The sequence below is a fragment of the Rhinolophus sinicus genome, chromosome X, assembly GCF_036562045.2.
Source record: "Rhinolophus sinicus isolate RSC01 chromosome X, ASM3656204v1, whole genome shotgun sequence".
Taxonomy (NCBI): domain Eukaryota; kingdom Metazoa; phylum Chordata; class Mammalia; order Chiroptera; family Rhinolophidae; genus Rhinolophus; species Rhinolophus sinicus.
The window spans coordinates 87,723,512-87,739,422 of NC_133768.1; positions in this window are offsets into that span (position 1 = coordinate 87,723,512).

The window sequence follows — 15,911 nt, forward strand, 5'->3', positions numbered from 1 at the left end:
CATCAGAGATATTGGTCTGTAGTTTTCTTTTTGTGTTGTCCTTACCAGGTTTTGGTATCAGGGTAATGTTGGCCTCATAAAATGAGTTAGGGAGTACTGTCTCTTCTTCAATTTTTTGGAAGAGTTTGAGCAGGATTGGTATTAGATCCTCTTTGAAGGTTTGGTAGAATTCACTAGTGAAGCCATCTGGTCCCGGACTTTTGCTTTTGGGAAGGTTTTGGATGACTGATTCAATTTCGTTACTGGTGATTGGTCTGTTTAGATTTTCCAGTTCTTCATGGTTCAGCCTTGGAAGGCTATATGTTTCTAAGAACTTGTCCATTTTTTCTAGGTTTTTGAATTTGGTGGCATATAGTCCCTCATAGTATTCTTGGATGATCCTTTGTATTTCTGTGCCATCCGTGATAACTTCCCCTTATTCATTTCTGATTTTATTTATTAGTGTCTTCTCTCTTTTTATCTTAGTGAGTCTAACCAAGGGTTTGTCAATTTTGTTAATCTTTTCGAAGAACCACAGCTTTGTCACATTGTTTTTTCTATTGTCTTTTTGTTCTCTATTTAATTTAGTTCAGTTCTGATTTTTATTATTTCCTTTCTTCTGCTGACATTGGGTTTCATTTGTTCCTTTTCTAGTTCTTTATGGTGTAACATGAAGTTATTTATTTGGTTTTTTTCTTGTTTCTTCAGATAGCCCTGTAATGATATAAATTTCCTCTTAAAACTACTTTTGATGCATCCCAAAAATTTTGGTAGGATGTATTTTCATTCTCATTTGTTTCTATGTATCTTTTGATCTCTCCTCTAATTCCTTTTTGACCCAGTCGTTTTTTAAATGTATGTTGTTTAATCTGCATGTATTTGTGTTTTTTTCCTGCTTTCTTTTTGCAGTTGATATCCAATTTCAAAGCCTTGTGATCAGAGAATATGCTTGGTATGATTTCAGTCTTCTTAAATTTGCTGAGGTTAGTTTTATGTCCCAGTATATGGTCTATCCTTGAGAATGTTCCATGTACACTAGAAAAAAATGTATAGTCTGATGTTTTAGGATGAAGTGCACTGTAAATGTCAATTATGTCCATTTTATCTAATGTGTCATTTAGGGCTGTTATTTCCTTATTTATTTTCTGTTTGGATGATCTATCCATAGCTGTTAATGATGTGTTTAAGTCCCCTAGTATAATTGTGTTTTGGTCAATTTCTCCCTTTAGTTCTGTTAGTAGTTGCTTGGTATATTTTGGCACGCCCTGATTGGGGGCATAAATATTGATGACTGTTATGTCTTCTTGTTTTATAGTCCCCTTTACCATTATGAAATGTCCATCTTTGTCTCTTGTTACCTTTTTCACCCTGAAGTCTGTTTCATCTTATATTAATATAGCTACACCTGATTTTCCCTGGATACCATTTGCTTGGAATGTCAATTTCCACCCTTTCTCTTTGAGTCTATGCTTGTCTTTGTAGCAGAGATATGTCTCTTGGAGACAGCGTATGGTTGGGGTTAGTTTTTTTTTATCCAATCTGCTACTCTGTGCCTTTTTATTGTTAAGTTTAGTCCATTTACATTTAGGGTGATTATTGATATGTGAGGATTCTATCATTCTATCTTTAGTTGTCTGGTAAGATTGTGTCTCCATTGTTTGTTTGCCTTTTTGTTGTTGTCTATTATTTGTCTATGGTGGTATTCTATGATTTTTCCCTGTGTTTCTTCTTTTATTACAGTATGCATTTCTGTTCTGGATGTTTTTTGCATGGTACCATTAAGTTTATGTAAAAGAAAGTTTGATATTTAGAGTATTCCATTTTCTTCAGCATGCTTACTTTCTCCATTCTAATATTCCGGTTCAAGCCTTTATTCTCCCCCTTTTTATGTTTTGGTTGCCACAAATTGTCCCTATTGATGGTGGTCAGATAGCCTCCTTTAGTATTTCTTGTAGTGCAGGTCGTGTATTAGAAAATTCCCTCAGCTTCTCTATGTCTGGAAAGGTCTTTATTCCTCCTTCATATCTAAAGGACATCTTTGCTGGAAATATGATTCTTGGCTATAATTTCTCTCTTTCCCTAGTTTGAATATTTGGTTCCACTGTCTACTGACTTTTAGAGTTTCTGCTGAAAAATCTGATGATAATCTAAGGGCTTTCCTTTGTAGGTTACCATCTTCTTTTCCCTGGCTGCCTGGAGGATTCTTTCTTTGTTTTTGATTTTTGACAGCTTCAATACAATGTGCATGGAGAAGGCCTGTTGGGGTTCAGGTAATTAGGTGTTCTATTTGATTCTTGGATTCGAGGATCCAGTTCTTTCCACAAGTTTGGGAAGTTCTCATTGACCTTTTGTTTGCATGTACTCTTTGTTCCTTTCTCCCTTTCTTCTCCTTCTGGTATGCCCATTATTCTTATATTGCTCTTTCTGATGGAGTCAGAAAGTTCTTGTAGAGTTCTTTCATTTATTTTAAGTCTCAAGTGTCTTTTTTCTTCCATCCGCGTCATTTACAGGTTTCTATCTTCGATGTCACTGGTTTTTTCCTCCATCTGGTGAACTCTACTACCTAAGCTGGCTATTTCGTTCTTCATTTCTTCTATTGAGTTCTTAATCTCCAGAAATTCTGTTTGGTTCTTTTTAAAAATTTCTGTCAGTTTGGTAAAATGTTCATATTGTTCTTTGATTGTCTTTCTGAGTTCATTAAACTGCCTTTCTGTGTTTTCCTGCATTTCGTTGAGTTTTTTCAGAACTGCAGTCTTGAATTTTCTGTCATTTAAGTCACATATTTCTGTATCTTTAAGTTCCTTTTCTGGAGACTTTTTACTTTCTTTCTGAGCTGTCTTGTTGCCTTGGTTATTCTTGGCAATTAATGATTTATTATTTCTCTTCCTAGGTATCTACAGGAGTGTATTCTTCAACAGGTTGATAGGAAGAGGTCTTCCTTTTGTTTTCCAGTGCGTGTTGGTGGAATGTTTTATTTCTCTCCAACTTCAGCATTTTTTTCTCTCTCACACTGTAGTGTTATGTTTTCTCTGCACTATTACAGCTTCTAACAGAATGGGGGGATTCCCTGGAAGGCATGTTTCTCCTCTGTTAGCAGTTCACCTGGGTCGTAGGGCGCCATGTCCCTGTGGGGATGTGGAGAGCTTTTGACATTCCACAGCTCTTCCTGCACCAGATTCAGAGCCCATGTGTTTCAGTAGTTTTGTTTACTCCTTTTGGGATCCATCCAGCTAAGTTGGGATAGGATAAGTTTGTGAGAGGTGGCCTAGAGCAATAGTAGTGACCACCGCCACAGCCAGTCCTACCTCCACAGCTCCCTCCCCTTTGCCGGAACTAGTTGGGCTGCAAATCTGTGTCTGCAGACCACCGTTCTCAGAACTGCAAATATTCTGTTCTTTTAATCTGACGGTTCTTCTGTTCCGCTCTTAGCACTGGGCGGGGGGTGGGCGGGCGAGCTCTGGGAGGTTAGAGAGGGAGCAGCTATTCTCAGTGCCTAAGGCTTCCGTTCTCTGTTCTCAGTGCCTAACACTTCCGTTCTCTATTTGGCAGTGAGGGTTTAAACCACTGTTTTCAGCCTTCTTCCCTTAGTCTTTGCTCTGAGGTCTCTACCGTGAGCGTTGGGTTCAGCCATGTTACATACTGTCCCCTCAGCCCAGTTAGCCATAAACTGAGCTGTAGCGTTGCTAGTTCTTCTGTCTCCCGCAGCTGCGGTAGTTCTGGGATGCATTGAGCTCAGAACACTGAGCTAGGTCTGCGACGGGTGCCCGCGCAGCCCTGTCTCCACACTTCTCCCTTTCCTCCTCCCCTGCTCACGCAATTTGCCCCCTTTAGGTGAATTTAGTAGGGAGTCTCTTCATCTTGCTTGTCTGCTGTGCAGGGAGTCCTTTGTGGAGTTATAGTTGTTCAATTTGTTGCAAATTCCGGGGGAGATTTCCAGAAGCTAACCTCACACTGCCATTTTGATGACACCTTATTCATATTTTGATCTTTGTTTTTTTTTTTTTTTAATCTTAATGAAATCCCTCTAACTTTCCTTTTAACAGTGGCTTGGTGGTCATGAACTCCTTTAGCGTTCTCTTGTCTGGGAAGCTGTTTACCTGTCCTTGGATTCTAAATAATAGCTTTGCTGGGAAGAGTGTAATCTTGGTTGTAGGTCCTTCATTTTCCTAACTTTGAATATTTCGTGCCAATCCTTTCTGGCCTGCAAAGTTTCTGTTGCGAAATAAGTTGATTGTCTTGTGGGAACTCCCTTGTAAATAATTAACTACTATTCTCTTGTTACTTCTAAGATTCTTTCTTTGTCTTTAATCTTTGGCATTTTAATTATGTGTCTTGGTGTGGACCTCTTTGCGTTTATTTTCTGGGGGGACTCTGCTTTTTCTGGGCTTGTACGTTTATTTCCTTCATCAGGTTAGGAAAGTTTTCAGTCATTTCTTCAAATAGATTTTCAATTCCTTGCTCTCTCTCCTTCTGGTATCCCTAAGATGCGAATGTTGGTGGACTTGATGTTGTCATAGAGGCCCCTTAAACTATCTTCATTTTTTTGGATTGTTTTTTTCTAGTTGTTGTTCTGATTGGGTGTTTTTTGGTACCTTATCTTCCAAATTGCATATTTGATCCTTTGCTTCATTGAACTGACTGTTGGTTCCTTCAAGTGTACTGTTCATTTCAGTTATTGTATTCTTCATTTCTGACTGGTTCCTTTTGTTTTCTGTATCCAGTTTTATATTTCCAATCTCCTTGTTGAATTTCTCCCTGAGAACATTGAGCATCCTGATAGCCAGTGTTTTGAACTCTGCATCTGGTAGATTGCTTGTCTTCATTTTGGTTAGTTTATTCTGGGGCTTTGTTCTGTTCTTCTGTTTGGGGCATATTTCTTTGTCTCCCCACTTTGGCTTCCTCCTTGTGTTTGTTTCTATGTATTAGGTAAGGCTGCTATATCTCCTGGTCTTAGTAGAGTGGCCTTATGTGTAGATATCCTGTAAGTCCCAGTGGTGTAGTCTCTCTGGTTACCAGGGCTGGGTGCTCCAGGGGTGTTCCTTGTGTGGGTTGTGTTTACCCTGCTGTTGTAGTTGAGCCTTGGTTGCTGTTTTCACATTAGTCGGAGGGAATGAACATTGGGCTGATTGGTTGTGGGGACTGGCTGTGACTACAGTGGAGGAGCTGTTGTGTAGATGCTGACCCTACAGAATTGGATTCACTTTAGTAGGGCTCTGGTGGATGCCCAGTGTGATCTTTGGATTTGTCCTCTTTGGCAGTGGCCGGGTGATGCTCCAGCTTTGTATGAAGCTGGCCATTGGGCATTTCAGCCTCACGGCCTCTTTGGAGGGGCCCTACCACAGGCTAGGTTCAGCTGCAGCTTGTGCCTTGCCTGGGACATGAGCTACAAAGCAATTTGAAGATGGCCATCTCCTGCACTGGGCTTGTAGTGCCCCAGTGCTGGAACTCACAAGAAGTGAGTTAGTCAGTCAGTAAGTCCATGAGTGGGCCCTTTCATAGGAGTGCAGGGGACTGCAGTCAACGTTATGTCACTCAGCCACAATCTCCATTGGATTTCACAGCCAGAATTTATGGGAATTTCTCTCCCTGACACTGAAACCCTGGGTTAGGGAGCCTGGTATGGTGCTGGGAGCCTTCCCTCCTCTGGGGCAGATCTCCACAGCGTGATGTATTTCTCGATTTTTTTAAATTAGTTTCAGGTGTACAAAACAATGTAATAGTTCGACATTTACACCTCTCACAAAGTGATAAACCCTCTCCGCCAACCTACTGTGTTTCCCCAAAAATAAGACCTAGCCCTACAATCAGCTCTAATGCGTCTTTTGGAGCAAAAATTAATGTAAGACCCTGTATTATATATTGTGTTGTGTTGTATTGTACTGTACTGTACTGTACTGTATTGTAAATACCAGGTCTTATAGTAAAATAAGACCGGGTCTTATATTAATTTTGGCTCCAAAAGATGCATTAGAACCGATTGTCCGGCTAGGTCTTATGTTCAGTGAAACACAGTACTACTCCTCTGACATCATATATAGCTGTTACAATTCCATTGATTCTATTCCCTATGCTGTACTCCACATCCTGTGAATATACGTGTGTGTGTGTGTGTGTGTGTGTGTGTGTGTGTGTGTGTGTGTGTAAAATTATAGTTGACATTTAGTATTATATAATTTCAGTTTCAGGTGTCTCTCTCAATTTTTAATGATCACATGGGTGTATGGGATCAGTCCGTTCTGCTTCTTTGCCTCTCCCACCAGTCTCAAGGTGGCTTCTTCTGTATGTTTGTAGTTGTAGGGCTTTGGTTCAACTAGACTTGAGGTGATTCTCAATGATGATTGTTCTGTAGTTTAGTTGTAATTTTGATGTGGCCATGAGAGGAGGTAAACACAGCATTTACCTACTCTGCCATCTTTACCAGAAATCAGCCGAGTCTCAGTGTTTTTTGTTAGTATTTTTCCATGTGTATTGATCAGAGATATTGATCTGTAGTTTCTGAGTGTGTGTCATCCTTACCAGATTTTGGTATCGGAGTAATGTTGGCCCCATAAAATGAATTAGGAATTATTGCCTCTTTAATTTTTGGAAGAGTTTGAGAAGTATAGGTATTAAATCATCTTTGAATGTTAAGTGGAATTTTCTAGTGAAGCTATCTGGTCCTGGACTTTTACTTTTTGGGAGGTTTTTTTATTACTGTTTCAATTTTTTTACTGTTGATCGGCCTATTTAGATTTTCCAGGTCTTCGTGATTTAGTCTAGGAGGGTTCTGTATTTCTAAGAACATATCCATTTCTTCTAGGTTATTGAATTTGGTGTCAGATAGCCTTTCATAGTATACTTGTATGATCCTTTGTATTTCTTTGTTACTCATAACTTTTATTTCATTTCTGATTTTATTTATGTGTTTGTTTTCTCTTTTTTCCATAGTGAGTCTAGCCAGGGGTTTGTCAGTTCTATTACTCTTTTCAAAGAACCAGCTCTTTGTTACATTAAATTTTCTGTTGTCTTTTTGTTCTTTATTTCATTTAATTCTGCTCTTTTTTTTTATTTCTTTCATTCTACTGACTTCAGGCTTCATTTGTTCTTATTTTTTCTAGTTCTTTAAGATGTAACGTTAGGTTGTTTATTTGGGATTTTTCTCGTTTCTTGAGATAGGCCTGTATAATGATATAAACTTCCCTCCTAAAACTGCTTTCGCTGTATTCCAAAAGTTTTGATATGTCATATTTTCATTCTCATTTGTTTCTATGTATCTTTTGATCTCTCCTTTAGTTCTTTTTGACCCAGTTCTTTAGTAGCATGTCATTTAATCTCCACGTATTTGTTATTTTTCCTGCTTTCTTTTTGCAGTTGATTGCCAATTTCAAAGCGTTGTTGTTGGAGAATATGCTTGGTGTGATTTCAGTCTAGTTAAACTTGTTGAGGACAATTTTGTTTCCAATATATGGTCTACCCTTGAGAATGTTTCGTGTGCAGTAGAAAAGAATGTATAATCTGGTATTCTGGGTGAAGGCTGTCTAAATGTCCGTTTGGTCTAATGTGTCATTTAAAGCCGATATTTCCTTATTGATTTTCAGTTTGGATGTTCTGTCCATAGTTGTCAACAGGGTATTAGGTTCCCTACTATAATTTTATTTTTGTCAGTTTCTCCCTTTAGTTCTGTTAGTAGTTGTTTTGTACTTTGGTGCTCCCTAATTGGGGATATACATATATATATATATATATATATATATATATATATATATATATATAGACAAGTGTTGTGTCTTCTTGATATATTGTCCCCTTTTTCGTTATGAAATGTCCATCTTTATCTCTTGTTACCTTTTTTATCTTGAATTCTATTTCATCAGATGTAAGTACGACCACACCCACTTTTCTCAGGATGCCATTTGTTTGGAATATGGATTTCTACTCTTTCACTTTTTGAATCTATATTTGTTCTTACAGTTGAGATGTGTCTCTTGAAGGCAACATATTTTGTTTGTTTGTTTGTTTCTTTTATCCAATCTGCTACTTGATACCTTTTTATTTGTGAGTTCCGTCCGTTTACATTTAAGGTGATTATTAATGTATGAGGATTTCCTATAGCCATTTTGTCTTTTATTTTCTGGTAGCTCAGTATCTCCATTGTTTTCTTGCTCTTGTTTTTCTGTCTCTTATTTTAGTTTGGTGGTATTGTATGATTTTCCCCCCCTCTGTTTCCTCTTCTTTAAGTTATGGTTTTTTTTTTTGTTTGTTTGTTTGTTTTTTTTTTTTTTTTTTTTGTGTGTGTGTGTGTGTGGTTACCATTGAGTTTATGCCAAAGAAAGTTTCATTTTTTTCTGCATACATCTTACCTCTATTCTCCTTTGCAAATTCAGACCCTGACCACCTCCCCTTTTATGTTTTTGTTGTCACAAATTATCCCTATTTATGCTGTGAGTTCATTTTCGAGTTGTAGTAGCAATTGTCTCCTTTTACTTTTTTATGTTTTTACTTCCTTTAACTTTTATGTTATATTTAAGTGTATAGTGCCATATTCTTTTTTTAATTAAAGTTTATTGGGGTGACAATTGTTAGTAAAGTTACATAAGTTTCAGGTGTACAATTCTGTAATACATTATCTATATCTCACATTGTGTGTTCACCACCCAGAGTCTGTTTTCCTTCCATCACCATATATTTGATCCCTTTTATCCTCATCTACCACCCGCATCCCCAACATGGATTGATCTTGAGATTATTATGCTGAGTGAAATAAGTCAGACAGAAAAAGTAGAGAACCATACGATTTCACCGATATAGTGCCCTATTTTGAATAGGGGTTGCCATTTCCTGCTTCTGTCTGTTAGTCATCTTATTCATAGTTTTGTATCTTTTTGTCTTTTTGTTTCAGGTAAACTCAACCCCTTCACTATTTCTTGTAATGCAGTGGGAAAATTCCCGCAGGTTCTTTTTGTCTGAAAAGGTCTTTATTTCTCCTTCATATCTAAAGAATAACTTGGCTGGACACGTTATTCTTGGCTGATAATTTCTCTCTTTCAATAGTTTGAATATTTGATTCCACTCGCTCCTGGTTTGTAGAGTTTCTGCTAAAAAAAAATCTGATGATAATCTGATGGGCTTTCCTTTGTAGTTTACCATCGTCTTTTGCCTGGCTGCCTTCCTTGATAATTCTTTCTTTGTCATTAACTTTTGACAGCTTCAGTATAATGTGCCTTAGAGAAGGCCTTTTTGGTTAGAGATAATTAGATGTTCTGTTTGTTTTTTGGATTGAAAGATCCCATTCTTTCCACAGGTTTGGGAAGTTCTCCTCAACTCTTTATTTGAATAGGCTCTCTTTTCCCTTCTCACTCTCTTCTGGTATATCCATTATTCTTATATTGCTCTTTGTGATGAAGTTCTTTCTGATGGATTCAGATAGAGTTCTTTTAACTCCTAAGTCTCTGTCTTCTTCCATTTGCATCATTTCTGGATTTGTATTTTCGATATCACTAATTCTTTCCTCCATCCAGTGAGCTGTATTTCCTAAGCTCTCTCTTTCCATTCTTCACCTCTCTTATTCAGTTCTTGAGCTCCAGAATTTCTCATTTTCTTTCTCTCTCTTTATTTTTTTTTAAGTTTCAGTCTCTTTGGTAAAGTATTCCTTTTGCTTGTTGACTTTATTTCTGAGTTAATTATACTGCCTATCTGAGTCTTTTTGCATTTTGGTGAGTTTTTTTAGAACTATCTTGAATTAATAAGTCATTTGAATAACATATTTTCCTGTCTTTAAGTTTATTTTGGGGGTCTTTTTTCATTTTCTTTCTGAGCTGCCTTTTTACCTTAGTTGTTCATGGTATTTGATGGGTTGTTTCTATGCCTACGTATTTACTCTGGGTTTATTTATTTATTTAATTATTTATTTATTTATTTTATGAGTGATACCTGTTTTGCAATTTGATAATTTTTTTTTGTTTTCTTTTGTTTTCCAATAAATGACACTGATGCCCAAATGTTTTTGGTTTTTTTGTGTGTGTTTTCTTGTACTGGATCTTTGCTTCGCATTGGTAAATGCCTCATATTCCCTGGGGAGGTGGGCCTTTCCTCTTTGACAAGGTGGCCTCAGTCTCAGGGCACCACCTCCATGGGTGAATGTGGTGGGCAATGACTTTCCGAATTCATGGAATCCATATGTTGCTCCAGCAGCCAGACACCTGTGGTGTCCCAGGTGCCCCTGCTGGGATCAGCAGTGATGGTGAGTGCTGGGTGGACTGAGAAAGGCTGCTGGTGTGTTTGTGGCTTTGTTCTCCCAGTAATGGTGACTGGCAGACCTCAGCTGCCTCGCCTCTGTATCTCCACCCTGATCACTGGGTGTGGGGACAGAGTCCCAGAGAGCAGTTTTCAGGCTCTCGGCTTCATGTGGAAAGGTGCTGGCTCAGTTATTAGATGGCCATCAGCTGTAATCAGATGGCCATCCGCTGTGGCTGGCTGATCATCAGCTGTTACCCGTTAGCCATTGGCCACTAATATAACTGCTGTGGCTGTGCTGGTAGTGTTGGTTGGTTGGCAGAGAAGTGGACTGCGGATTACGGCTAGTAAGTGCATTTAGCAAGCAGATTGTGGATTGCGGATCGTGTTGATCCTACTTCCTGTGTCTCGCCCGGCCTCCAACGAGACTGGGGTGCAGGAGGACCCCTCCTTGGTGTACTAGCGGATGTTTACTGTTGTGTCTCCACAAGCCATCGAGAATATAGTGGTATGACTCCCCTATCTATGTCTCCGTTGTTGTTCCTTTTTGGCCTCTCCATAGCCTGTGTTCTTGTGCGGGGAGCGTGAGCTGAGTCCCTTCATTACACTGGGATTAGCCACAGTATGCTTCTGCCACTCAGGAACTCTCACCAGTTCCCAGGGCTGTAGGTATTCTGCTCTGTAAGCTCTCTTTCTTCTGGGGCCTACTGCTAGCTCTGGGAGGGTGTGTGAAGGCAGCCAGGCTTCATGGCTTTGTTTTCTGCCTTGCAATGGCAGCTGCTTGAACACAGCTGTCACACTTTTGTATTTGTCTCTGCTCCAATCACTAGATTCAGCCATAATATATGTTGATCACTCAGGCAGGAATTCTCAGGGCTATGGAGAGTGCGTCTGCAACTTGATTCCTTCCCTCTCCCAAGACCCACAGTGATCTCTGGGATGCATCTATGGCACCTGTTTCTACTCTTCTCCTTTCCCTCCTCCCCTGTTTACCCCAGTTTTCCCACCTTAGGATATTTCAATGCACGGATCTCTCAGAAGTGTTTGTGTCTTGGGCAGGGAATCTTTTCTTGAGTTATAGCTGTTCAACTTGTTGTAATTACAAGGGGAAAGATCAAGGGGACCACTGATACCACCATGTTTCTGATATTACTCCTACCTTATTGTTCCTTTGTAAACTACTGCCGTGTTCACATTTTTTTGTTTGTTTGTTTGTTTTGTTTCATAGGTGAGGACCTGTTTTGGCTTCTCTGAGCTTCACAGGATTTGCTTGTTGCTGAAGAAGCTGAACCTGTTCCATTAGAAGATCTCCGAAGAGTCTAAGAAATCACACCTGGAGCTGAGAAGAGTGAGAAGTCAGAGAAGAGATGCTTTGGCATTCATTGGGGGGAAAGGGAGGCCAAAATCATTTTGTTAAAATTTAATTTTTCTGTTGGGATAAAGAATTAATTCATAAGAGTTGGGGATTACAATGTTAAATCCATTAAACAAACAGTCATTCTCTAGTATGTGTTAGGAACTAGACTTACATGTTAAATACCTGGTGTACACATTATAACCTGATTTGGTGAGTTTGGTTAGATTACAGTAGAGAGCATAATCTTTGATACAAAATAGATCAGAGGTGACTTCTTTGCCTTGCATGTAGTGTGGCCTTCAGGTGAAACCAATTGAAATAACATCCATATATTTTTGCATTTCTGGAGGGGCAACATCAAAGAGATTTTCACGAAAGGACTTGAGTGACATAACTGCTCATCTCATTGGTCCCAGATGACACAAGTGAGCAGTGACAAAGATCAGGAAAGTGGACTGACAAGAATGCAAGCAGGATTTTTCTGGCACTCTGCTGAGTTCCTGATTGTCTGCTATCCTTATTGTCTGCAAGACAACTTGGTAACTATCTTAAAGAAGGGCAGTCCTTGGGGAATGTTGGCTACACACTTGAGCCCTCAACCTCGGCCACTTTCATCTCAAGTCCCTTTTCAGCCAAGAGTGGATGAAGAACAAAATGGATTCCAATGATGGATATCATGCTTCTCTTGGGAGGACTAATTGGATTAAAAATAGACTGGACTGGGACAGGCACTCTTGAGAATGCCCCTGGTCTTCCACTTGGTATGTTCTCTGGGGGCTCCCCAGAGCCAGGTGAATTCTAGGAGGTCAGAAGGTAGATCAGCTTCCAGTCTGAACAAAAGATGGCCTAGAGTTTCCCCCATGAAATCCCAGTTCACCAAGCTCACCTTTGTCAGGGCTTTTCTGAGTCTAACTAGTAATAAAGAGTGTGTACTTGCCTGCTGTGTCTTCTGTGTAGTGTGCATCTCAGGGCAGGTTTGCTGAGAGGCATCAGCTTAAATCTGCATCTTTCCTCTATCCTGCTTACGTGAAGGAAAATTCTATCTTATTCACTATTGAAGAGCCCCTCTTCTTCCTGAGAGTTACCAAAGAGTGGAATGAGGAGGGGCTTTTATGGGGTCTTCAATCCATTGTGATCATCACTGGTACTTTTTTTTAAGGTTTTTATTAAATATATCTAACATACAATATTATATTAGATTCAGGTGTACATCATAGTTATTCAACATTTACATATCTAAGAAATTATCACCATGATAAGTCCACCAACCATCTGACACTGTACCACACTATCATAATATTATTGACTATATTCCCTATGCTGTACATTACATGTTCATGACTTATTTGTTTTATACCTGGAATTTTGAACCACACCTTTTTAAATTTTTCAATTACAGTTGATATTCAATATTATTTTATATTAATTTCAGTTGTACAGACTAGTGGCTAGACAATTACATAATTTAAGAAGTGCTCCCCCTGACTAGTACCCACCTGGCACTATACATAGTTACTGTATTATTGACTATATTCCTTATGCTTTATATCCCCATCATTATTTTGTAACTTCCAATTTTTATTTCTTAATCCCTTCACCTTTTTCATGCTGCCCTCCAACCTCACTCCAAGCTATCACCCAGATAAATTTAGTACCCATCTGATGCCACACATAGATATTACAACATTATTGACTATATTTCCTATGCTATAACCTACCTTTCCATGACTCCTGTATAACAACCAATTTGTAGTTATTTATCCCTTCCCCCTTTTCATCTACCCCTAACACCCTCTCCCATCTGGGAAGCTTCAAAATGTTGTCTGTATCTATGAGTTTGTTTCTGTTTAGTTTGTTTATTTTGTTCTTTAGATTCCACTTATAAATGAAGTAATATGACATTTGTCTTTGCCTGACTTACTACACTCAGCACAATACCCTCTAGATCCATCCATGTTGTTGCACATGGCAGGATTGCATTCTGTTTTATGGCTGAGTAATATTCCATTGTATATATGCACTGCCTCCTCTTTATCCATTCATCCATTCAGGGACACCCAGGTTGCCTTCATGTCTTGGCTATTGTAAATAATGCTGCAATGAACATATGGATGCACACAAGCACTCTAAGTAGTGTTCTGGGTTTCTTCAGATAGATACCCAGAAGTGGAATTACTGGGTCCTTCTTTGTCTCCTGTTATAGCCTGTGTGTGTATAAACTTATTGTGATAACAATGGTCAGTAAAATTTGGGGGTGCTAGAAGAGGGGAAGAAAGAGATAAAATATATGGTGATGGAAGGAGAACTGACTTGGTGGCGAACACACAATGTGATATATAGATGATGTATTATAACCTTTGTTTTGTCTGGTATAAGTATTGCTACCCCAGATTTTGTTTCCCTTTCTGTTTCCATTTTAATGAAATATCATTTTCCATCCCTTTGCTTTCAGTCTGTGTGTGTATTTCAGTCTGAAGTGAGTCTCTTCTAGGCAGCATATGTAAATGTTTTATTTTCTTATCTATACAGCTACAAAATGTCTTTTAATTGGAGCGTTTAACCCATTTACATTTAAAGTAATAGCTGATAGATATGTAGTTATTGCCATTACTCATATTTGTGGGAATTTTTGTTTGATTGTTTTTGTATTAAGTCCCTCTAATGTTCCTTATAATAGTGGTTTTGTGGTGATGAGCTCCTTTAGCTTCCTCTTGTATGAGAAACTTTACTATACTCATTTTTTTGGATTCTTTTCTTTCTTTTTTTTTTTTAAATAAATTTTATGGGGGAACAGTGTGTTTTGCCAGGGCCCATTAGTGCCAAGTTGTTGTCCTTCAATCTTGTAGTTGAGGGCACAGCTCAGCTGCAAGTCCAGTCACCACTTTCAAGCTTTAGTTGCTGGGGTGCAGCCCACCATCCCATGCAGGAATTGAACCAGCAACCTTGTTATTGAAAGCCTGCACTCTAACCAACTGACCAGGGTGGCCACTCCTCCGACAGCTCAGTTGTGAAGGGTAAAGCTTACTGGCCCATGTGGGAATCGAACCAGCAACCCTGTTGTTCAGTACTTGCGCTCTAACCAACTGAGCCATCCTGCCACCCCCTCGATTCTTCTCTTTTTGCTCTTCTCATTGGGTGTTTTCTGCTACCTTATCTTCTAAATTGCTGATTCAATCCCCTGCTTTTTAAACCTACTTTTAATTCCCTGTAATGTATTCTTCATATCAGTTATTGTAGTCTTTATTTCTGACTGGTTCTTTTTTATGTTTTCTGTTTCCTTGTTTATATTTCCTATTTATTTGTTGAAGTTCTCCCTGAAATCATTGAACATCCTTATAACCAGTGTTTTGAACTCTGTGTCTGGTAGATTGCTTGTCTCCATTTTGATTAGTTCTTTCTGGAGCTTTGTTGTGTTCTTTTATTGGGGGCATGTGTCTTTGTCTTCCCATTTTGGCTGCCTCGCCGTGTTTATTTCTATGTATTAGGTAGGGCTTCTGTGTCTCCCATTCTTAGTAGAGTAGCCTTATGTGGTAGGTGTCCTATGGGTCCCAGTGGCACAGTCTCCCTGGTCGTCAGAGCTGGGTGTTCCAGGTGCATGTCCCTTGTGTGTATTGTGTTTGCCCTCCTGTTGTAGTTGAGCCTTGGTTGCTGTTTGCACATCAGTGGGTGGTGTTGGTCCTCAGGCTCATCGGTTGTAAGTACAGGCCCTGACTACAGTGGAGGAGTTGTGATGCAGGTGCTAACCCTACAGAGCAGGATTCACTTTTGCAGGGCTTTTGTGCCTGCCCAGTCTGCCCTTTGGGTGTGTTGTCCTTGGGAGCAGCCAGGTGATACTCCGTCTTGGTCAAAATCTGGCCACTGTGCATGCCATGCTTGGGGCCTCTGGGGAGGGGCCCTGCTGCAGGTCAAGTGCAGCTACAACCTGTTCCTTGCTTGGGGCCACCAGGCATGATCCACAAAGTAATCTGCAAATAGCTGCCACCCACGCTATGCTTGGAGTTGCCTTGAGAGGACAAGACACAAACCCAGGCCCACTGTTGCTAGTGCTGGACTTATGGCTACCCAGCCAGAGATATGGGACACACTTGTGTGGGTTTGGTGAACCTTTGAGATATTTTAGAAAAGTCTGCAACAAGAGCCAAGGCAGGTTGTTTGTGTCGAAAATCTGGAAGCAATGAGTGGGCCTGCAATTTGGATGGGGCAGTGTCTCAGAATCACCAGGACAGGGAGAATGGAGTTAGCCAGGTGATGGTGACTCAGATATGGTGATTGGCTGCATCAGCACGCTAGGAAGGGGGAGGGCTCAACAGAGAAATAAAGGCTTCCTCCAGCTTCTCCATCTGGAGAAAGCTGTCCCTTCAGC